The 23,446-nt window shown below is 45.7% G+C and overlaps 1 protein-coding gene across 1 annotated transcript in view; it reads left to right on the forward strand.

Moving 5' to 3' along the window:
• Nucleotides 1–1,205: 1,205 nt before the first annotated feature.
• COL22A1 (collagen type XXII alpha 1 chain) overlaps nucleotides 1,206–23,446 on the forward strand; it is a 355,966-nt gene continuing 333,725 nt past the window's right edge. The window contains exon 1 of the mRNA XM_066578764.1: nucleotides 1,206–1,533. The gene's annotated coding sequence lies outside the window, so the exon portion shown is untranslated. The remainder of the gene's footprint in view (nucleotides 1,534–23,446) is intronic.

Raw genomic sequence — 23,446 nt, forward strand, 5'->3', positions numbered from 1 at the left:
CTCCTATCTATCTATCTCATATCTATCTATCTATCTATCTCCTATCTATCCATCTCATATCTATCTATCAATCTCCTATCTATCTATCCATCTATCTCATATCTATCTATCTATCTATCTATCTCATATCTATCTATCTATCTATCTATCTCATATCTATCTCTCTCATATCTATCTCTCTATCTCATATCTATCTATGTGTCTATCTACCTATCTCATATCTATTTATCTCTCTGTCTCATATCTATCTATATCATATCTATCTCTCTATCTCCTATCTATCTATCCATCTCATATCTATCTATCTATCTATCTCATATCTATCTATCTCTCTCCTATCTATCTCACATCTATCTATCTCCTATCTATCTATCTATCTATCTATCTATCTATCTATCTATCTATCTATCTATCTATGTATCTATCTATCTATCTCCTATCTATCTCCTATCTATCTATCTCCTATCTATCTATCATCTATGTATCTATCTATCTATCTCCTATCTATCTCATATCTATCTATCTATCTATCTATCTATCTATCTCCTATCTATCTCATATCTATCTATCTGTCAATTTCATATCTAGCTCTCTGTCTTTCTCATATCTTCCTTCCATGCAGTGTCTCTCTATCTATCTATCTATCTATCTATCTATCTATCTATCTATCTATCTCATATCTATCTATCTATCTCATATCTATCTCACATCCATCTATCTATCTATCTAATATCTATCTCTCTCTCCTTCTCATATCTTCCTCCCATGCAGTGTCTATCTATCTCATATCTATCTATCTCATATCTATCTATCTCATATCTCTCTCTCTCTCATATCTTCCTCTCATGCAGTGTCTATCACATCTCGCTCTATCTCCATCCACCTTATATACTTATTCTCGGCTTTGCTATTACAGACAATCACCTGCAGGTTTCGTGCTCCATAAAAATCCTCTCCCTGGTATCGTGTAACTGCCTGTACCCATAATTACCCTCTCAGTGTGCCCTGCGCCCGCCATGCCCTCGCCACTGCTGCCTGTCCTTGTCACACACCGGTTATTTCGGAAGCCGCTGTAAGGGGACAGAAATACCCAGAAAAGTGGAGTTGCTCTATAATTGGAGCGAGTTGTCCCTGTCTCTTCCATGGTGGCTCCTGAAACTCTATATCCTCCCTCTGGGCCGCCCCTCCTCTGTGCAGTCCCAGACAGCTCGGCCTCCCTTGTCTACCCCACACTTCTGCTCTCATCCCCTCCCTGCATTGAAGCTACAGTGCTTTCCCTGCACCAGCTTCAGGATCATTGTCCTGGCAGCAGCCACCAACCAACTCTGGAATCTCATTTATGTTTTGCGGCTTCTCTGCCCACCTCGTTTTCTCGCCTCTTCTGGGATTTGGGGATGTAGTTTGATCAACTTTCTGTGACTTTCTTGCTGCGTCTGAACTTATCTGAGAGGCTGAGAGAGAAGTGGCATCTCTCCCCTGGGCATCTTACCCAGTGACAGCCTTGCTCTGGTGCCCTTGGATGCTTTGGAACAGGTATGTAATGTTGTTTATCTACTATCTGTTGGGTATAGTATATGGTACCAACATGTTCTGCAGCGCTGTGTATAGAATGTATCCCCCCAGATTGGACCCTGTCACCAGAGGAGCTCACAATCTAATGTCCCATTCAATTTCATATGGGGCCCGTTTAAGTACGTCTCTGCCTGAAATTGCTTGCAACTTACACCTGTCATGTATTCTACTCCAGAGCTGCTCTCACTATTCTGCTGGTGGAGTCACTGTGTACATACATTACTTATCCTGTACTGATCCTGAGTTACATCCTGTATTATACTCCAGAGCTGCACTCACTATTCTGCTGGTGGAGTCACTGTGTACATACATTACTTATCCTGTACTGATCCTGAGTTACATCCTGTATTATACTCCAGAGCTGCACTCACTAATAGGCTGATGGAGTCACTGTGTACATACATTACTTATCCTGTACTGACCCTGAGTTACATCCTGTATTATACCCCAGAGCTGCACTCACTATTCTGCTGGTGGAGTCACTGTGTACATACATTACTTATCCTGTACTGATCCTGAGTTATATCCTGTATTATACTCCAGAGCTGCACTCACTATTCTGCTGGTGGAGTCACTGTGTACATACATTACTTATCCTGTACTGATCCTGAGTTACATCCTGTATTATAATCCAGAGCTGCACTCACCATTCTGCTGGTGGAGTCACTGTGTACATACATTACTTATCGTGTACTGATCCTGAGTTACATCCTGTATTATACTCCAGAGCTGTACTCACTATTCTGCTGGTGGAGTCACTGTGTACATACATTACTTATCCTGGACTGATCCTGAGTTACATCCTGTATTATACTCCAGAGCTGCACTCACTATTCTGCTAGTGGAGTCACTGTGTACATACATTATGTATCCCGAATGCACATGCTTCCGCCGGCCCATCCACTTTAATCGTGTATTGCGGTGAGTAATACGCATCAAAATAGGACATGCTGCACTTTTTTCAAGCGACCGAACAATGTGAAAAAATACACACGAGAACAGAACGAGTTCTACGCAAATATGCAGATGTGAACAAAAGTGTAACACTGGTCCCGGTTTCGCAGTTGCCCGTGTGAATACAGCCTAAGGCCGCCCTCACACACCGCTTTTACAGCGTTTAGAGCCGCGCTTTCACCGCATCGCTAAATACTGTCGGAGGCTCTCACTGTTTTCATGGTAGCCTCTCGCACAGCCACAGTCACTCGAATGCCGCGCTCTTCAGCGCCGCCATTTTTAGCCCTGTGATTTCTGAGCATTTAGCGCTCCTCATCAATGATAAGGAATGCTAAATACCAGCATGTAAATTTAAATAGTGGCGCTTTACGCATCACACGTGTGAGGGAGGCCTTGTCCCAGCTTTATGGGTCTGACAGGCGTCGGATTATCAGACATTCCATATTATCAGATACTCACATAGAAGAGTAGTGAAGTTGGAGGTGACACTGAGTGTTGTGGAATCAGCCGGATCTCATACTTCTCTGTTCGGCTCAGTTTTGTTGCAGACATACAGATAATTCTGCAATTCTGAGAAAGATACAAAAAGATACAAATTCCAGATTATCGGAACTGCTGGAGTATTGGATGCTGGAATGAAGACATTTTCTGTGTTACTTCTGATGACAGCACTACAACTAGTAGGCGCACTATGCCTCTGTCACTACTACTGACGGCTTAGGGTGCCTTCACACAAAACTTAAAGGCTGTGGAAATTCTAAAACCACATCGTGTCAACCTATACTTCGGGTTCAGACAGTGGATTTCAGCCTCGAAAAGGTTGGAATCCGCGGCAGATCTGCACCATTTAGATGCTAAACTGCCCGCTGTGGATTTACTGCGTATTCACTGCCGATTTTCTACTGTGGAATGTTGGCAGCGGCTACGCCTCACGTGGAGGCGCCCTCAGGCCTGATTCACAGGGCAAGTTTAGAGTCCGAGTTTGCAACTGACAGAATTTGAACGGAGCTTGGAGCAGTTAAAGTGAATTCAGCCATTCGCATGTGCGATTTTTTGGGGACCAATGGTGTTTGGCGGTTTAGCATACCTTAAGCACCCATTAAAGTCAATGGGTGTGAAAGAAACGGAAGGCACTTGCATGGCTCAGGTGTGATCTGTTTTTTTCACGCACTCATTCACTCCAAATGACATCACATGGGCCGCCTTCCTTTTTTTTCACGTACATGAAAAAACGGATTACAATCGTATCGCATGTTAAAAGGACAACAAAAAAATGATGTGGGGCGCACATAGACTCGCAGCGAAATCGGTCCGTATTTCAGTGAAGAAGTGTTCATACATCACGCAGTGTGCTGACATCAGGGGGTACAGATACAGAAAGCAGCACTCTGATGGAACCCCCTGTAAAAGTATCAAGATGACCGGTTAGACTTGTTATTCAGGGGTTAATACAGTTTAGTCCGAAGCTCGTAAAAGCAACATGTCCCTGATGCTGGGGGCTTGAGCGTTTCCTGGAGCCCATATTTAGTCATTATCTACATTCCTTACTCTTATCAAATGCAGTTAATGTATATATGCACACGTTACATTATGTATTCACTCATCAGTACTGAAGTTTTGTAAGAATTTGCTACTTTTCAAGTGCAATAAGGTGTAACTTAGGGTGCTGTCCCCTGTGATTGAACCCCTATACATTTCTTCGTTCTACTTTGCACTATTAATGGAGTTAACACTGGGCTGGTCCCTCAGAAAGAGCACAGTGGTGACTTCACACACAGTCGATGTCTCTTGTTCTTTCTCCGATGATCATTGCTAATTAATTTGTATACATGAGAGAACTCTGATCCTGGTAGCCTTAGGGTGGCTTTACATGGGTAGTTCCAGATGTGTCACGTCTTACCAATGCTGGATTGGAGCCGCAGGTGTAGTAGCCGAGTCAGTCACTGGGGAGTAGACAGAATAGCCAGGAGTTGTTATCGGAAAGTCATGGTCAGCAGTACAAATAGATGAGACGGAAGCATAGTCAATGGAGGCCGAAGGTCAGCAGCAGTATCGGTATGCAGTACAAATGGATGAGATGGAAGCGTAGTCAATGGAAGTCAAAGGTCAGCAGCAGGAGGTATTGTATGCCTGTAGAGGAACCAGAGGAAGAGAAGCTTGATGAAAGTGGTGGAACACAATAATCACGCACTGCAGCAGTGGCAGGGCTAGGCTTATATAGGAAGTGCAATCAGGAACAGGGGTGGGGTCAGGATCAGGAGGCAGGAACTAGGTATCTGGGAAATGCAGAACAAGGCCAGGTTTCAGTAAGGGAACTGTCTAAGTCCTGGATGGCCTAGCGGAGAGAGCTGCCGACTGAAACACAAGGAGGTTGTGGGTTTGAGCCCTGACAAGATGTGTTCTTTCTGTGCACCCCGTTTGTGTACCCCCCCATAGACTTCCACAAGGACCTTCAGTGCGCACAAAAGTAGAGCATGCTGCGTTTTTATCCTGCACGCAAAGTGAGCAAAAAAATGGAAATGGGGATGAGCCCATTGAAATCAATTAATTCTATTCTCTGTGTACTGCATGCGCAAATTTAGTGCACACAAATATGTGGGCCTCCTTTAATGGCCCAAGTACTAACAGAGTCCTCTCTATTACTCTCTAGTAATAGTCCCATCTCTCAGTGGCCCCAATAGTAATAGTGCCCCTTTAGTGGTAATAGTGTTCCCTTTAGCCATCACAGTAGTATTAGTAATGCCTCTTTAGTAATTATAAGAACCCCATTTAGTGGCCCCAAAAGTAGGAGTGCCGCTTTTAGTGACCCCCGTAGTTATAGCGCCCCCTCTAATTACCCTCCCCACTCCTGTACCTCCAGCCAGGTAGCAATCATGTCGTTGAGCACAATAACTCTCACTTTGAAGGTCTGGTCTGGGTGCTGCTGCAGCGCTGACATTAGATCCTCACTCCTCTCCCCAGCATCTGCGTTCCTCCAGTACTGTATGCAGCGCGGATGGTGGGGAGTGGAATGAGGATCTTTTCTGCAGCGGTGTCCTGCCCAGATTTTCAGAATGAGAGTTATAGCGGCTGATGACTCGGTTGCCTCCCAGCTGGCAGTTCTCACACCGGGTCATGTTTTTTTACCAGCCATTAACCCTTTGCAATCCAATTTTTGATTCAGGGTTTCCTAGGGGGCTTTTTCTTTCTGCCATTATACAATGGAGCACCTGCTGGCCAGAGCCAAAACTGTGGTATGTGACATGCTGGAGAGGCCCCTAACAACAGAGCAGTCAGTAATCTACAGTAAGAATACCCTGCCGGACGTCTTCCGACATCTGAGCTGTACAGCCATCAATCAGAATGTCTTTAGATGTCAGACAGTAGATTGGAAAGCGTTAATATGACCAGTAAAGAATAAATACTGTCACCGGCCTCCAGAGTAAATTACTGGCCGGGTCAGTGGTTTACTGGTAGGGTGACGACCCTAAATAGTGCTGAGCTGCAATACCATTCATAACCCATGGACAGTTGTGGCGCTGTTTCTGGAGTGTGATTGCGTGACCATCTATACATAGTTTTGGAGCTCCACCCACTCACGGATTCGACTCACCGTGGGTGTGAAAGGTACAGCGAGTGCAGCTGTCGCCGGCTTGTATCCAGAGTGCTGTCCTTTTCTGGGAGCCTCTCTCTCCTTCCACAGGCTCGGTGTCTTTCCATGGCTTCTCACTTCTGCACCTCATGCCGCTCTCTGTCTTTTATAGCAGTCTCTTTCTACAAGCCCCACCATGGCTGCTGCAATGTTCTTGGGTCCTTCTCCAGCCCCTCAGACACTCTGGACATAACTCCTTCTACTCTGCTGCTGCCGTAATGCCCAGTGACGCAGCTCTCATTACTTTATATAGTCCTCCAGTGGGCCAACTAATCATCTTGTAGGACCTATGAGCTGGGGGTGGGGTCAGCCCTGCATTACCTCCTATGGAGGGGGTGACCTGCTACTGACCTTGCAGGACCTGTGACCTGGGGGCGGGTTTAGCCCTGCATTATCTCCTCTGAAGAGTATGACCTGCTGACCTGTGTGCTAGGGGCAGGGTCAGCCCTCCATTATCTGCTATGAGGGGCTGTCATGCTAGTGACCTTGCAGGACTTGTGTGCTGGGGGCGGGGTCAGCCCTGCATTACCTCTTATGGAGGGGCTGACCTGCTAGAGACCTTGCAGGACCTGGGGGCTGGGATAGCCCTGCATTATCTACTATGGAGGGGCTGACCTGCTGAGCTGGGGGCGGGGTCAGCCCTGCATTACCTCCTATGGATGGGCTGACCTGCTAATGACCTACAGGACCTGTGAGCTGGGGACAGGGTCACACCATTATCTCCTATGAAGGGGCTGACCTGCTAATGACATGCAAGACCTGTATGCTAGGGGCGGAGTCAGCCCTGCATTACCTCCTATGGAGGGGCTGACCTGATAATGACCTACAGGACCTGTGAGCTGGGGACAGGGTCACACCATTATCTCCTACGAAGGGGCTGACCTGCTAATGACATGCAAGACCTGTATGCTAGGGGCGGAGTCAGCCCTGCATTACCTCCTATGGAGGGGCTGACCTGTTAGTGACCTTGCAGGACCTGTGTGCTGGGGGCGGGGTCAGTCCTGCATTATCTCCAATTGAGGGGCTGACCTCCTACTGACCTTGCAGGAGCTGTGGGCTGGGGGCGGGGTCAGCTCTACGTTATCTCCTATGGAGAGGCTGACCTGCTAGTGACCTTGCAGGACCTGTGGGCTGGGGGCGGGGTCAGCTCTGCATTATCTCCAATTGAGGGGCTGACCTCCTACTGACCTTGCAGGAGCTGTGGGCTGGGGGCGGGGTCAGCTCTGTATTATCTCCAATTGAGGGGCTGACCTCCTAGTGACCTTGCAGGACCTGTGTGCTGGGGGCGGGGTCAGCTCTGCATTATCTCCTATGGAAACAGAACTGCGCTCCTCACTTGCGGCTACAACATCACGGCCCCTTGTGCCCTCCACAGCTCCCAGCTCTTCCCCCTCCCCCGGCCGTGGCTATGGGCGCTGCTCTCACACAGGCATCTCAAACAACACAGTCTTCAAACGTGTTCAACTATATTTTTAAGCGCGCCCCATCATTGCAGTGAGGTGCGGTAAAAAGTGCTGAAAAGCACCAAAATAGAGCAGACAGCGTTTGAAAATATCAGCGTTTCCAACGCTAAACCGAGAAGCCATATTGAAATCAATGGAAGTTACAGCTTTTCAAACGTCGCGCTGAAAAAACGCCAGTGTGAGAGCGGCCTGCGGAGGGAACTGCACTGCAGCACTGGCACCTCCCTGCGCCCGGGTCCCACCACTGCAGCACTGGCACCTCCCTGCGCCCGGGTCCCACCACTGCAGCACTGGCACCTCCCTGCGCTCGGGTCCCACCACTGCAGCACTGGCACCTCCCTGCGCCCGGGTCCCACCACTGCAGCACTGGCACCTCCCTGCGCCCGGGTCCCACCACTGCAGCACTGGCATCTCCCTGCGCCCGGGTCCCACCACTGCAGCACTGGCACCTCCCTGCGCCCGGGTCCCTCTCCCCACTCCCCATCCTGCCCGGATTACAGCGCAGACGTGAGCCACAGATTCTGAGTGGCTGAGCCACATAGACTGTACAGCAGAGGGTCCTCATGACACAATGCCCCCCTCATTATACCAGACATTATGGGGGTGCACCTCTGGGGGCGCAGCAGTCAGACATTTGCCCCCTCTCCTGTGTTTGGGGAAGACCTGTCTTTAATGGGAAAGCCCCTTTAAGTACACGAATTCCAGAGCTGATTAGCAGCGTCCATGTACCCCCGAGGACAAGGGGAGAAGAAGGTTGACAAATTGCTGTTGACGTTCATCCTGCAGCGCCGGCGGCCATTCTTCTGTATAGTGATGGACGTCACTCATCACCAGATAGAAGGAAGCTCTTCTTCTATATAGCGCCCGCATGTTCTGCCGCGCTGCACCGTAGGATGAGCGCTGATCTTCTTGGTCGTACGTGAGATGACTTGTCCTGTAGACACTTGTAGCATCATCACATCCAACAGTAGAAGTTCAGTGTCCATGCCCCGTCACCCCCCGCTGTGCCCCCTCAACACCCACCGCACCCAGTCACCCCCTACTGCGCCCTCTCAACACCCACCGCACCCAGTCATGCCCCCTCAGCACCTGCTGCGCCCGTCAGCATCTGCCACGCCCCGTCACCCCACAGCCATGCCCTGTCAGCACCCGCCGCAACCCGTCACCCCCTCAACACCCACCGCACCCAGTCACCCCCCTGCCATGCCCCCTCAGCACCTGCTGCACCCGTCATCCCCCCACCGCGCCCCGTTAGCACCCACTGTGCCCCATCACCCCCACCATGCCCCCTTAGCACCCGCCGCACCTTGTCAGCACCTGCCTCACCCCGTCACCCCCCGTCGCGCTTCTGTGTGTAGCCGCGGGGCACACTGGCAGTAAGGAGCTCATTTGTAGATGGCTGCTGTGTATCCGCCCACTGCTGCTCGTGTACAAAATACGTGAGAGTTATATACCAGAGACAATATTAAAGCCCCTCCCCTGGCCCCGCCCTCTTATTACGGCTCCTTTTCTTCAGGTAGATAATAATTTTCACACTTGTAGTTTATAGTTATTTCATCCTCGTGTGATTTAAAAAACCTTTCTGCAGATACCGACTCCTGCTGAGCTTGTGCTGATACAGAGAAGCCAATCTGATAGAGCACAGCTGCAGTGTAAAGCATGGTAAAAGTAGCATGTAAGCGTCCCATCATTTCAGACTACCTCAGATTTCAATTGAGTCCTGAAAGACAATTCAGTCAATAGGGGAAGGAAATAAACAGGTGAGCGCCACCCGATGGTGATAATTTACGTAGATTTGCTGAAACTAAGAGCAAACGAATTCTCATCCCAACGCATCTCGCTGCTCGTAAGTCTCCGTCTTCTATTCTGAAATGACGAGCAACGGACAAGATAAGATATCAGCCAAGGTATTTAGAGGAGGTAAGCAACGGAACCTGTCTCTAGGCCGAGAAAAATGCGCGAGATTTGTGCGTTGCGAGAGTGACTTTCCCCACATTGTTCTATCTTTGGGCGATCCCTCCGAACGCCTTACTTATTGCTTTCCATGGGGCTGACAAAGCATTGCACGGCATGCGAGTTTTGTGCGAGTATAATGCGAGGTTTGCCATTTAAACTGGAAGCTTTTAACGGCGGTGGAGGAGCGCTACTTCCCTGATGTGATGTGAGGCGTGATTAACACAAAATCGCCTCGCATCCGTGGGGAAATCGCATGTTTGCTAGCGCAATATCGCACTCGCCCGTGTGACAATAGCCTAAAGCAGGGCCCTCAGCTAGAGTCTGCGGGGATCCACGGACTCGGGTCTACCATCAGGTGGAGATCTGTCAAATCCAGGTAATGAGGGATAACAGGAGGTGCGTCGTTATGATTATATGTAAATTGGGATACGATTGCGGTGATACAAAATATGTCTAAGGAATTTTCCTTCGTACTTCGCCGTAGAACACTCATCTCGCCATATTCCGAGAGCCAGAACCATTTTATGTTCCCATCTTGGAGCTCTGAGAGAGATTGTTCTTCACAGTATGAGTTGATGCTTTCAATATTCCATTTTGGGTACACAGGACATTTTAAGCGTTTATAAGCCCGATGTCACGTCCGCTCGGGACGCGTTGGATCCGTAAACTGCAGATCCCACACAAATGTGCGCAGGCTGTGTACAAACAATAAGAAACCAAAACATGGGAATTCTTTCCCTATGAAAATAACCTCAGGGATGGGGACCTGCCTACACACAGGCAATTCGCCCTGACAAGGACGTACCTGACCTCGTACCTCAGTCCTTAGTTAACCCTACGTGGGACAGGGGAATAACATAAAAAACCCAATAGAGAAGAAACACAAACTTAGCTTAAATACAGCAGGCAAATGAATGATCCAGAAGAGAGTGCTGACTGAGACCACAGCCAGAGCTAGACTGAAGATTCAACAGCAATTCAGTCCAACATCAGCCAGACTAAATAGCCCTGAAAACGAACCTCAGGTGCGGCTAAGCATGTCTCACCTAATACCACACCCACCAGGGCCCGAAGATGGAGAACTACCTGCAAAACCTGCACCAGATGATCAGCTTGGCAGCAATCCCAGAACCGCTGCAACACCAGCATACCAGTTCTACGCAGTGATAGTGCAGTCACCTCCAGTGATCACATGTAATGTGTTCTCAGATTGGGGGCATGCATTTGTGCTTTTCTTCGCTGGGCCAAGACCACCATTACCAGCTATGACTCATCTCTGCTTGCTCTTTCCATCCTGCAGGTATCCCCAATGCACCCCTCGGTAATTTCCCCATAGTAAAAAGTGCCCCTCTGTGGCCCCTCTTAGTTATGTTGACCCCCTAAGTCCCCTCTTAGTTATAGTGTCCCTTCCACTGACTCTTCCATCATCCAGTCCAACTCTCCTTCTCTTAATTGCATCCATCATACAGTCCCATTCAAAGAAAGATCACCCTCCTCCCCACTCACAGTCCCATGTAAACACTGCACTCTCCTTCCCATCATCTCCTCTTACAGTCCCATGTCAAATATTTAACACTCCCCTACCTTCAATCTCTTAACATACCCCCCCAACTTAACAGTAAAACATATTGTTCCACATCCTTCCAGCACATCTAATAAACAGTCCCATGTAGAATTCCCCTCCCCTTCTGTCACTTGTACACACATGTGGAGAAGCTGAGTGCTGCCTCTTGTTGTGAGCCACATATGTACAGCACCAGAACCAACATCATAACATAAGTACAGCACCAGAACCAACATTTTAAAATAGGTACAGCACCAGAACCAACATTATAACATATTAACAGCACCAGAACCAATATCACAACATAGGTACAGCACCAAAACCAACAATTTAACATAAAAACAGCACCAGAACCAACATTATAACATAAGTACAGTGCCAGAACCAACATTGTAACATAAAAACACCAACAGAACCAACATCATAACATAACAACAGCCCCAGAACCAACATTATAAGATAAGTACAGCACCAGAACCAACATCATAACATAACAACAGCACCAGAACCAACATTATAACATACGTACAGTGCCAGAACCAACATTGTAACATAAAAACACCAACAGAACCAACATCATAACATAACAACAGCCCCAGAACCAACATTATAAGATAAGTACAGCACCAGAACCAACATCATAACATAACAACAGCACCAGAACCAATATTATAACATAAGTATGGCACCAGAACCAACATCATACCATAAGTACAGCACCACACCCAACATCATAACATAAGAAGAACACCAGAACCAACATCATAACATAAGTACGGCACCAGAACCAGCATCATAACATATGTACGGCACTAGAACCAACATCATAACATAAGAAGAGCACCAGAACCTACATCATAACATAAGAACAGCACCTGAACCAACATCATAATATAAGTACGGCACCAGAACCAACATCATAACATACGTACAGCACCAGAACCAACATTATAACATAAGTACAGCACCAGAACAAACATTATTGCATAAGTACAGCACCAGAACCAACATCATACCATAAGTACAGCCCCAGAACCAACATCATAATATAAGAACAGCACCAGAACCAACATCATACCATAAGTAGAGCACCAGTACCAACATTATAGCATAAGAACAGAACCAACATCATATCATACGTACAGTCCAAGAATCAACATCATAACATAAGAACTGCACCAGAACCAACATCATAACATAAGTAGAGCACCAGAACCAACATCATAACATAAGTAGAGCACCAGAACCAACATCATAACATAAGTAGAGCACCAGAACCAACATCATACCATACGTACAGCAGCAGAACCAACATCATACCATACGTACAGCAGCAGAACCAACATCATACCATACGTACAGCAGCAGAACCAACATCATAACATAAGTACGGCACCAGAACCAGCATCATAACATATGTACGGCACTAGAACCAACATCATAACATAAGAAGAGCACCAGAACCTACATCATAACATAAGAACAGCACCTGAACCAACATCATAATATAAGTATGGCACCAGAACCAACATCATAACATACGTACAGCACCAGAACCAACATTATAACATAAGTACAGCACCAAAACAAACATTATTGCATAAGTACAGCACCAGAACCAACATTATAACATACGTACAGCACCAGAACTAACATCATATCATAAGAACAGCACCAGAACCAACATCATACCATAAGTACAGCCCCAGAACCAACATCATAATATAAGAACAGCACCAGAGCCAACATCATACCATAAGTAGAGCACCAGTACCAACATTATAGCATAAGAACAGAACCAGAACCAACATCATATCATACGTACAGTCCAAGAATCAACATCATAACATAAGAACTGCACCAGAACCAACATCATACCATAAGTAGAGCACCAGAACCAACATCATAACATAAGTAGAGCACCAGAACCAACATCATACCATATGTACAGCAGCAGAACCAACATCATACCATATGTACAGCAGCAGAACCAACATCATAACATAAGTACGGCACCAGAACCAGCATCATAACATATGTACGGCACTAGAACCAACATCATAACATAAGAAGAGCACCAGAACCAACATTATAACATAATAACAGCACCAGAACCAACATCATAAAATAAGCACGGCACCAGAACCAGCATTATAGCATAAGAACAGAACCAACATTATAACATAAGCAAAAACGCTCACCTAGGCGCAGCACATCGTTTTGCTGCATATTACTGTACTATTGAAGACCTTTGGTGCGCACATTGCGTCATTTCCCAAGCACGTGAAATGTGCACTAAAAAAAGGAGGAGAACGAGCCTGTTGAAATCAATGTTTCTATTCTCTGCGGGCTCCTTCAGATGAACGCATTTGTGCGCACATTACGCAGAAAACAAAACACATTGATCTCAATGGGTTCGATCTCGTCCGTATTTTGTGCGCATTTCCTGAGCGTGGAAAAAAACAGGACCTGCAGTATTGTCCTGAGTATCTGCACACGACGGGCCACATAGACGTCTATGGGAGGTGTGCGCATGCGAGCAGGCCTTGTGTGCAGAAAGTACAGTACTATGTGCCGATATGTGCGCAAATCAACCTGGCTATGCTGAGGCCATCATATTCGTGCACGCGCTCGTCTGAAGCCGCCTAAGGATGTTTGCTACATCTGTGTCCTATTCCAGTCACCCGTGGGGCGAACTAACTGTCCGCTGCATATGTAACAAGCGCCATTATTTACAGAGTACGGGGTGCCTTCTGCATATAAACCTATTAACGCTCGGCTGACAGCAGCGGCGGGAGGAGAGGAACGATCGGACAGATCATCGGGAGAAACCATTCAGAAGGAGACGTTATACAAAGCGACTTTGATGCGGGGCTTATGTGTGGATTATACTATTACAAGGGGGGAAAAGTCCAACACCATACAGGACGCCGGAACGCACATTCCACCGCCCAGATTATACAAAGTCTGAAAGGAGATTACTCAAGGATAAGTTTGCTTTAAGAAGCATCAAGAAAAACATTCAGACAGACTTCTCACCCAAATCAGGAGAGAATGCGGACAGAAATCTTGTTAAAGGCTCTACTATTATTATTACTGTATTTTTCTCCATACAAACAGCGCCCCCCATGACCTTAGACTGCACCTGGTATTGCAACTCAGTCTCATTTACTTTATCGAGCCTGAGATGCAATACCAAATGCAGCCTATGGACAGGGGGGGGGGGGGGGATGTTTTTGTAGTCTTAGATTACCCCTTCCAAGGGGTTTCCCAGGATAATAGTTGATTGTATGGGTCCGGGGCTGGGGATGCGCACTGCAGCCTCTTCTCAGGCATGTGATGTCACGATTACTGGTCACATGACAGAGGGCATTTTAATACCAGGCACAGCCACTATGTAAATGTATGGCGCTGTGCTTGGGTTGAAGTGACGACAGTGTTTGTAAGTGCATTGTGGTCATTTCAATCAGCGGGGATTCTGAGCGGTGGCCCCCCGCCGATCAACCACTGATGACCAACCCAGTGCAGTGAAAATGACAGATGAACTGCGTTCTGTGGGTGACTGCGACTACGGTGAAACCAAACTTATATGGCTTTTTTTTTTTTTTAAATTAATTACATGTTTTCTTAGAATGTGGCTTTTTGTCCCCATAATATGCTTTTTTTGTGTGAGGGCTTGTTTTTGTGGAGTGAGCTGTAGTTTTTTACTAGGACCATTTTAAGTAAATGGCATTCCAATAAATAAATAAATCACAATTCCTGCTTTCCGTCATTATTTATTTATTTACCGCCTTCACCCTGCAGGATGAATATTGTGACATTTTAATAGATTGGACTTTTACATACATGACAATACCAAATATGCAGGTTTTTTTAAATTCTTTCGTTTTTTTAAATAGAACAAATGGGAAAAGGGGCGTTTTTTGCACTTTTCATTTATTAAATTTTAGTTTTACTGTTAAAAAACATTATTAAATCTTTTGTTACACTTTTATTTAGTGGTGATTTGAACCTGTGATCATTTGATCACTTGTACTATGCACTGCAATACTTCTGTATTGCAGTATATATCGATTTTTGATATTGCCTTTCCCAGGCAGGGTTTGATGAGTGGCAGCCTTAGGAGCCTTTGGTAGGCTTCGGGCAGCTATGCTCGCCCATCATCACCCTCCGATCACACTGGGGGTTGTGCCGATGGGGTACCTAGTCCCGCTGACTGTTTAGATGAGCAATCAGCTTTAACTGCCTCCAATCGTGGCTGTCAGCTTTTCAGAAACAACTGATAGCCACCAGATATGGAGTGAACCCACTGCATACACACTTCAGGGCTGCTGGAAGTTTTTAGTCCTTTGGTGGTCCTGAAGTGGTTAAGGCTTGGTGCACAATGGGGTATTCTGGGCCAGTGTGCTGTATAATTCTATGCACAGTAGACAGCCCCATTTATGCCTATGCACACTGACAATGGACTAATGATCCAAGAAATAGAATATGATGTGCCAATGCATGGCTATGTGCATTGCCAGCATATATCGGACAGCACACAGACTGGACTGGTGTCCACTGGATGTCTGATGAGAGCTGTGGTCTCTCGGCACAACTCACAGTTACAACTAAAGTCCACCTAGCCTAACGTCATGTCAGTGCTTGAGGGTTTTATGTGTCTTCGTGCCACATTTTATATGCAAGGCAGTATAGCACCCATATTATACTCTCTCTCTCTCTCTCTCTGTCTCTCTCTCTTTGTCTCTGTCTCTCTGTCTCTGTGTCTCTCTCTCTGTCTCTCTCTCTCTCTGTGTCTCTCTCTCTCTGTGTCTCTCTCTCTGTCTCTCTCTCTCTCTCTGTGTCTCTCTCTCTCTCTCTGTCTCTCTCTCTGTGTCTCTCTCTCTGTCTCTCTCTGTCTCTCTCTCTCTGTCTCTCTCTCTGTCTCTCTGTGTTTCTCTCTGTCTCTCTGTGTCTCTGTCTCTCTCTCTGTGTCTCTCTTTCTCTGTCTCTCTCTCTTTCTGTGTGTGTGTGTGTCTCTCTGTCTCTCTCTCTCTCTGTCTCTCTGTGTGTGTGTGTGTCTCTCTCTCTGTCTCTCTCTCTCTGTCTCTCTCTGTCTCTCTCTCTCTGTGTCTCTCTCTGTGTCTCTCTCTCTGTCTCTCTCTGTCTCTCTCTCTCTGTCTCTCCCCTTTAATGGATTGTATAAGACGTAAAAAACATGGCTGCTTTCTTCCAACAGCAAGCCCCCTGACTATGGGCTGTATGTGGTATTGCTGTTCAGTTCCATTGAAGCAAATGTAGTTGAGCTGTAATACTAGACATCACCTGTAGACCGGTGAGATGCTGTTTTAGCCAGAAAGCAGCCATTTTTTAAATTGTGGGCAACCCCTTTAGGTTTTCCCATGAGACAATCTGCAGCGTCCCATAGGAAGACCCCAGATACCTGACATACATGGGGAGCTGTGAGGGTAGAGTGCTGACGTGTAGGAAAATTAGACAGTGAAGTAGTACCTCTGCACTGGCCTTGAGAAGAAGTAGTTACTTACAATTTCTCTCTCTCTCTCTCTCTCTCTCTCTCTCTGGGGCTCACTCCATTAACATCCAGACATACTTGGCATGGGAAATCTCTCCTTCTCCTCCATGCTTCAGTACATGAGGACTAAAGGTGTCTCCATGCAGCTGGACCTCCTGTATCACCTAACTCCTGAAGGCATGGACCGGTATGACCCTTGGCGGATAATAAATGCAGTCTCAGACAGTTTCTTAGTACCACGGGTCCATAAGAACGGTTAGAGCCCGGCAAACATTACTTGAATACGTTGAACAATTATTACAAGGCAGTTCACTTATAGACTTCACAGTGCAGGTAAAAAGCTATTCTTCAAAATGTAGTACCTCCACATGGCTCTGACAATCTCAAAGACGCACGTGTGTGAACAGTGGTTATTTCTCTTGCAGTACCTTCACCCAGTCTGGAAGATGCATGGGTGTGTCAATTAAAGGGTGTACCTCTACACGGTGATCGAGGCTCAAGATGGCCACATAGGAAGAGTGTATAAATCCGGAGTCGGGCCATCTTGAGTGTATTACTTCCATCCCCTTTAAGAGAACACTGCACAGTCATGTAGTGTGCAAGGCAAAACCTGTAAACGCAACTCCTACCCCTGTTCACCTATATGTTAGGATGTACCCACTACCAGTGTCCTGTGACTAAAAGAAGTGTCATTTCTGCATGTGGCATCTTTATTTATGACAGAGTGCAAGTACTATGACTGGCAAGTACATTTGAAAGAATCTACTAGGCTGAACAGAATTCAAAGCCACTAGTATTGCTATGGAGCTTCGTACATAACTCTTTGCTCCAAAGGCTACTAAGATAAGATCAGTGGAATGACCATCACTGTCTTTTTGAGAGTCTGAAATACACTGTTAGCAAACACAAAAATATGAAAGGGTGACTGGCAGGAAAAAGAAGAAAACTATCAGTGGAGCAGTCAGCAGCTTCCGTCAATACCGCTGTCCGTGATTGTGAGAAGGTGAAAGGAAGGCCCTACCCCCTGGGACAGGCTAGAACAGGCTGCTGACACTAAGACAGGACTTAGGGGGGGGGGGGGGGCACAAAAAAACCTCCAGTCACACACATAGCATTCACACCATACACGCGGCTCATGCATAGGGTGGCATTGGCTAGATTAGCATTTTTAGATTAGCATTAATTAGCAGATTTAAATTAATTACATTTAAACTAGACATATATGCATTGCAGAGCTAAATGACTAACTAAATTGATTTGAGAGCATGAGCAAGTGAAATATAAATCATAAACACTCTTTTACTCCTCCTGCACATTATTCAAACATTATAATGTTACGGAACATAATAACTTTTCAGCATGGGAATACGTGCTGCGTTATGCAAGGGGAATAAACTTTAAAGTCCTTTTTCTTTAGGGGCTTAACGAGGGTAAACAGGAACAATGTGTCTTACGTAAAGAGTCTTTTCAGAACATAGCATTCATTCAGGGAAATGGAAGTTGTTTTGCGGCAACAACATTCTCCCAATTTCCACCCACTGATTTTCCCCCCTGTCCGCACCAGCCGTAGCTGCTGACCCACTGTCACTTACCAGCAGCTCCTCATCATCCTCCAGTCTCATGCAGCTGGTGGAAGAAGAAGTTGATGCAGTGTTCATGACAATGGCAGGGGATGCAGCAGATCTCCTCAGCAGTGTCCGCGGGGGTAGTCCAATAGGGTCTGTCGCTCTCCCATGAAATGTAAAGAGAAATTGGAATCTCCATATTCCATGACGAAGGGTCGGAGTAACACTGGGTTAAAATCCCTCGCAAACCCGTTGCTTTGGTGGATTAATATCCACATCGGATACTTTGCCTGTGCAGTAACACCGTCTCTCCGGAAAAAAAAAAAGAGACTGTGAGGGCCCCACTGTCCTCCGGGTATCCGTCTCCGACTGTACATCCATGGGCGCTGAAGTGGTGGGCAACCAAATTAATTGTGGATCCTCCTCCCAGGGGGCTGCCTCCTTGGAGTTAGTTCCACCGCAGCCTCAGGGACTGTAGTCCCCCCAAAAGTGTTTTGAGCCCAGAAGTCTGCAACAGAAGTTAACTCCTCCCCATTTGGGCTCCTGCAAGTCCATTTAGTAGGGGTGGTCCTCCTCTCTACTTTGCACCTAGCCAGGGCGTAGTCCTTTTGGTGCCAAGAGCTTTGGTTGGAATTTCTTTGCGGGAGTCAGCGAACTGGAGAGGAGCACTGTGACTTGGGCATCATCTTGAATAGCCCCACAAAACAAAATATGTAACACTAACATATACAATCCACTAGACTTCAGTGGCGCAGGGGTATTGATCCTGTTGCATGTGACGCTAGAAATCAGGGTCCTGCAGCGTCCCATAGGGAGACCCCGGACACCTGACATATGTGGGGAACTGAGAGAGTATAGTGCTGACGTGCCATGGTGGCACTTACCAGACTCCTTCCCGGATGGACACAAGCAGCTAAGGCCAGAGTATCACCACAGGCCACCTGGGACACCCCTATGATAGGGAGATGCTTATCAAACAGGACAACAGGGATTGTAGTTGTCACGGGTGATGCCACCATTCCTTCACACACTGCTAAGACCCTCAGCGAACAATAAAGTCAGTCTCAGACAGTCTCTTAGTACCACGGGTCCCTAGGAATGGTTAGAGCCCGGCAAACTTTACTTGAATACTTTGAACAATTATTACAAGGCAGCTCACTTATAGACTTCACAGTGCAGGTAAAAGGCTAGTCTTCAAAACGTAGTACCTCCACACGGCTCTCACAATCTCAAAGACGCATGTGTGTGAACAGTGATTATTTCTCTTGCAGTACCTCCACCCAGTCTGGAAGATGCATGGGTGTGTCAATTAAAGGGTGTATCTCATTAAGTCATATAGGCTCAAGACTGCTGTGTAGGATAGTCAGACAGTGAAGTAGTACCTCTGCACTGGCCTTGAAAAGAAGTAGTTACTTACAATTGCTCTCTCTCTCTCTCTCTCTCTCTCTGGGGCTCACTCCATTAACATCCAAACATATTTGGCATGGGAAATCTCTCCTTCTCCTCCACACTTCAGTACATGAGGACTAAAGGTGTCCCCATGTACCTGGACCTCCTCTATCACACAACTCCTGAAGACATGGACTCACCCTCTTTTCCGCTCTCATGCACTCCCTTTTATAACCTTCTCTCATACCACATGACAGATTTGATACATTTACATGCAGGCTTTGGATTTTATTGAACACTTAACCCTTCTAGCGCTGCAGCTGTGTAACACACATACTGGAAATGACAAGACAGGTTTGCACAGTGCATCAACATAAGACATACATGTATGACGTTTATGGAGGGGACCGGGATGATGTACTGGGCCACTACAAATCTATGCAGAGTTGTGACCCCCAGAGAAGTGGGGAGGGTTGATATGAACAGTTTGACTAAAGTGCCTTCCTTTCCTAATTGTGGGCATTCACATTAATGGCCACTACTAGATAGAGGTATCTGCTTAAGGGTTCAAAAAGTTTTCAGACCTTTTCACTATTTTTTACATTTTGTTATGGCCTTGTGGAAATATTAAAAAAAAATAAAAAGTTTTTCCCCATCATTCTGCACTTAATACCTCATAATGACAACAGAATGGTGGAAATCTTTGTAATTTTTAAAATGAAAAACTAACATTTTGCAGACATAAGTATTCACACCCTTTGGTATGACACCTGAAATTTAGCTCTATGGGCCTCCCATTTCTCTTGATCATCTCTTAAATAGATTTCTCCACACCAACATTAGAGTCATCAGTGGTAAATTCAATTGACTGGACATAAAAGACACTCCTGTCTATATAAGGTCTAACAGCTCACAATACATATGAGAGCCAAAGTCGAACCATGAGGGAAGAACTGCCTGTAGAGCTCAGAGACAGGATTGTGTGGAGACACAGATCTGGAGAAGCTACAATATCATTTATGCTGGACTGAAAGTTCCCAAGAGCCCAGCGGCCTCCAGAATGCTTACATGGAAGAAGTTTGGAACAACCAGGACTCTTCCTAGAGCTGACCGACCCACCAAACTAAGTCATCAGGGAAGAAGGGCCTTGGGAAGAGAGGTAGCAAAAAACCCAATGGTTACTCTGGCTGAGCTCCTAAGATCCTGTGGGCAGATAGGAGAAACTTCCAGAAGGTCAACCATCACTGCAGCCTCCACCAATCTAAGCTTTAGTGTAGAATACCAGAAAGAAGTCTGCTCAATAACAGACACATGAAAGCTGTGTGGAGTTTACCAAAAAGCACCTAAAGGACCCTAAGACCCTCAATTCTAAGCGTTATGTCTGCAGGAAACCAGGTGCCGCTCATCAGCTGCCCAATATTCAGCATCCGAGGAGTGGGCCCACAGACGAGTAGATAAAGACTTTGTCATGGGTGGCTCTACAATCTCCTCCCCTGAGGGTAGCTCGAGACCCAACCAAGTTACTGCTGGGGAATGTCACAGGAAAAAGTAACCAGAAGTTACCTTGAAGCTCTTTGTCTCTCGTGGTGCCACCGTTCCGTCCTTTGTGATGAATCTCGATGAAGTAAATAACTTAGTCTACACACAGGGAAACTTTCTGGACAAAACCGTCAGTATCCGTCTACTAGAACTCCAACAAAGTCCACTTTATAACAATGGTTTAGCACAGTTACAACGGGAGAAGGTGGTGTGACAGGGAGGATTCTCGGGGTACTCGGGACCATCCACAGTCCTAGTTATCTGTGTGAACCCACTCCCGGCGACTCTTTCTCTCTCCAACTCTCTACCTGTTAGCACTCACACTTCTTGCCTTGTGCTTTAACCATGCAGCGCTCCTTCTCTCATTTAGTATTTAAAGGTATCACTGGCATATCCTGCTTAGACTGGTACTAGCTAAGCAGAAGGGAATTGCTCAGCTTCCTCCATTCTCCATATACAGACCAATTTGTGTCGGCGTGGCTCACTGACAGACTTGTAGGCAGAACTACTTGCACTGATTTGCATTCACAGACTAGACTAGACTGTACTCCCCTCTCTAGCATCCTTACAAACACATATATAAGACATAGTCACATGACACACAACACGATACATTTTCCAGTCATAACCCAGACATTAACCCATTCAGTGCTGCAGAGGTGCAATACATATAAACCAAATGCATACCACACATAAGACACTGACAAGACAAATGACACGAGACAGACATATAACATTATGGAGGGGCCCCACTAACTCTGGGCCACTACAAATACACTACCATCTCAACAGTGAAGCCTCATGGTGGCAGCATTATTGTCAAATCCGCTTTTCCATGCAAACCAAAATAAAGTGAACTGCAAACGGGACTTGCAAGCAGACATAAAACAACGTCTTGAAACACTTACCTAAAATACTAACTTACATACACAGATGGAATAGCTAAGGTACATACAAGGTGTTGGTTCGTATTTTGGCCAAGTTACTTAAGCTCACGAGTCCACGACAAGGGTCCTCCTCATTGTCTCATGAATCCCTACTCTAACAAGACAACTTAAACCCAGGAGTCTTAACGATGGTTAAAGAGTTCTCCCATTCTGTTGTCACTTTGTCATTATGGGGTATTGAGTGCAGAATGATGGAGAACACATGGACACAACATAACAAAATGTACAAAAAGTGAGCGGGTCTGAAGACTTCACGGACCCCTGTATGTGATCAGTCCTCAATCATTATTCTAAAACAATTTCATTAGTCTTCATTAGCATGTGAACAATGAACTTGTGGGCTGAGGGCTTCAGAGATGCTTCAAGTTCCATTCTCTAGCTGCTCCTTGTAGATCTTGGCTGCAAGATACATTTATATCGCGGCAATTATGAAGAGAAGAACAATAGGGCTCCTTGAGTTTTGCTAATTGATACAGTATCGCGCCATTGTTCTAGCAGTAATGAAAATGAACATTTGGGAGGCTTCATCCTTCTTCTAAAGTAATTTTAATTTAAAAATCTCATCATTCAAGATTTGCATCATAGAAGTTCTTACAAGGGCGGCTAATAAAGATCCATCATCTCATTAGACTGAAGTGCAGATAGAGATGCTACAATCCGCTTTATCCATTTCAGATGTAACAAATGTATCAATCTGTCTCCATTTACATGTTTGTCTGCTACACATTTGATAGGATCAAACTTGTTTTTTTAACCCTTTAATAACTTGGCCTATTTTGGATCTAAGTACGCAACGATTTTGGGGGGATTTTCACCTTTCAAGTCCTAACTTTTTTTTATTTTTCTGTCAACCGTGAGCTGTAGTTTTTATTGGTACCATTTTTTGGATGCATATAATGTTTTTTGGAGGGCAGAGAGAACAATTCTGCCATTGTTTTTTTCAGTGTTAATCATGCAGCATAAATGATGCAGTAATTTTGCAGGTCCGTATGATTACAACACTATAGAAATTATATATATATCTTTAGTTCTTCCATTTTTACACCATAAAACCCCTTTAAAAAAAAAAAAAAAAAAAAATTTGCATTGCTGCATTCAAAGTCCAATAATATTTTTATTTTGCCATTGATGGGGCTTTATTGATGTTTGTTTTTTGCATGCCAAGCTGTAGTTTTTATTGATCCCATTTTGGGGTACATATGGCTTCTTTGGTCACTGTTATTGCACTTTTTAGGAGGTAAAATGAATAAAAAAACATTTTGGCTCCATTTTTTAGCATTTTATTTTTGTATAGCATTTGTTATGCAAGAAAGAAAATGTGTTTGATTTATTGTATGGGTCTTTATGGAATTGT

Source organism: Eleutherodactylus coqui, chromosome 9 (genome assembly GCF_035609145.1).
Source record: "Eleutherodactylus coqui strain aEleCoq1 chromosome 9, aEleCoq1.hap1, whole genome shotgun sequence".
Classification (NCBI taxonomy): domain Eukaryota; kingdom Metazoa; phylum Chordata; class Amphibia; order Anura; family Eleutherodactylidae; genus Eleutherodactylus; species Eleutherodactylus coqui.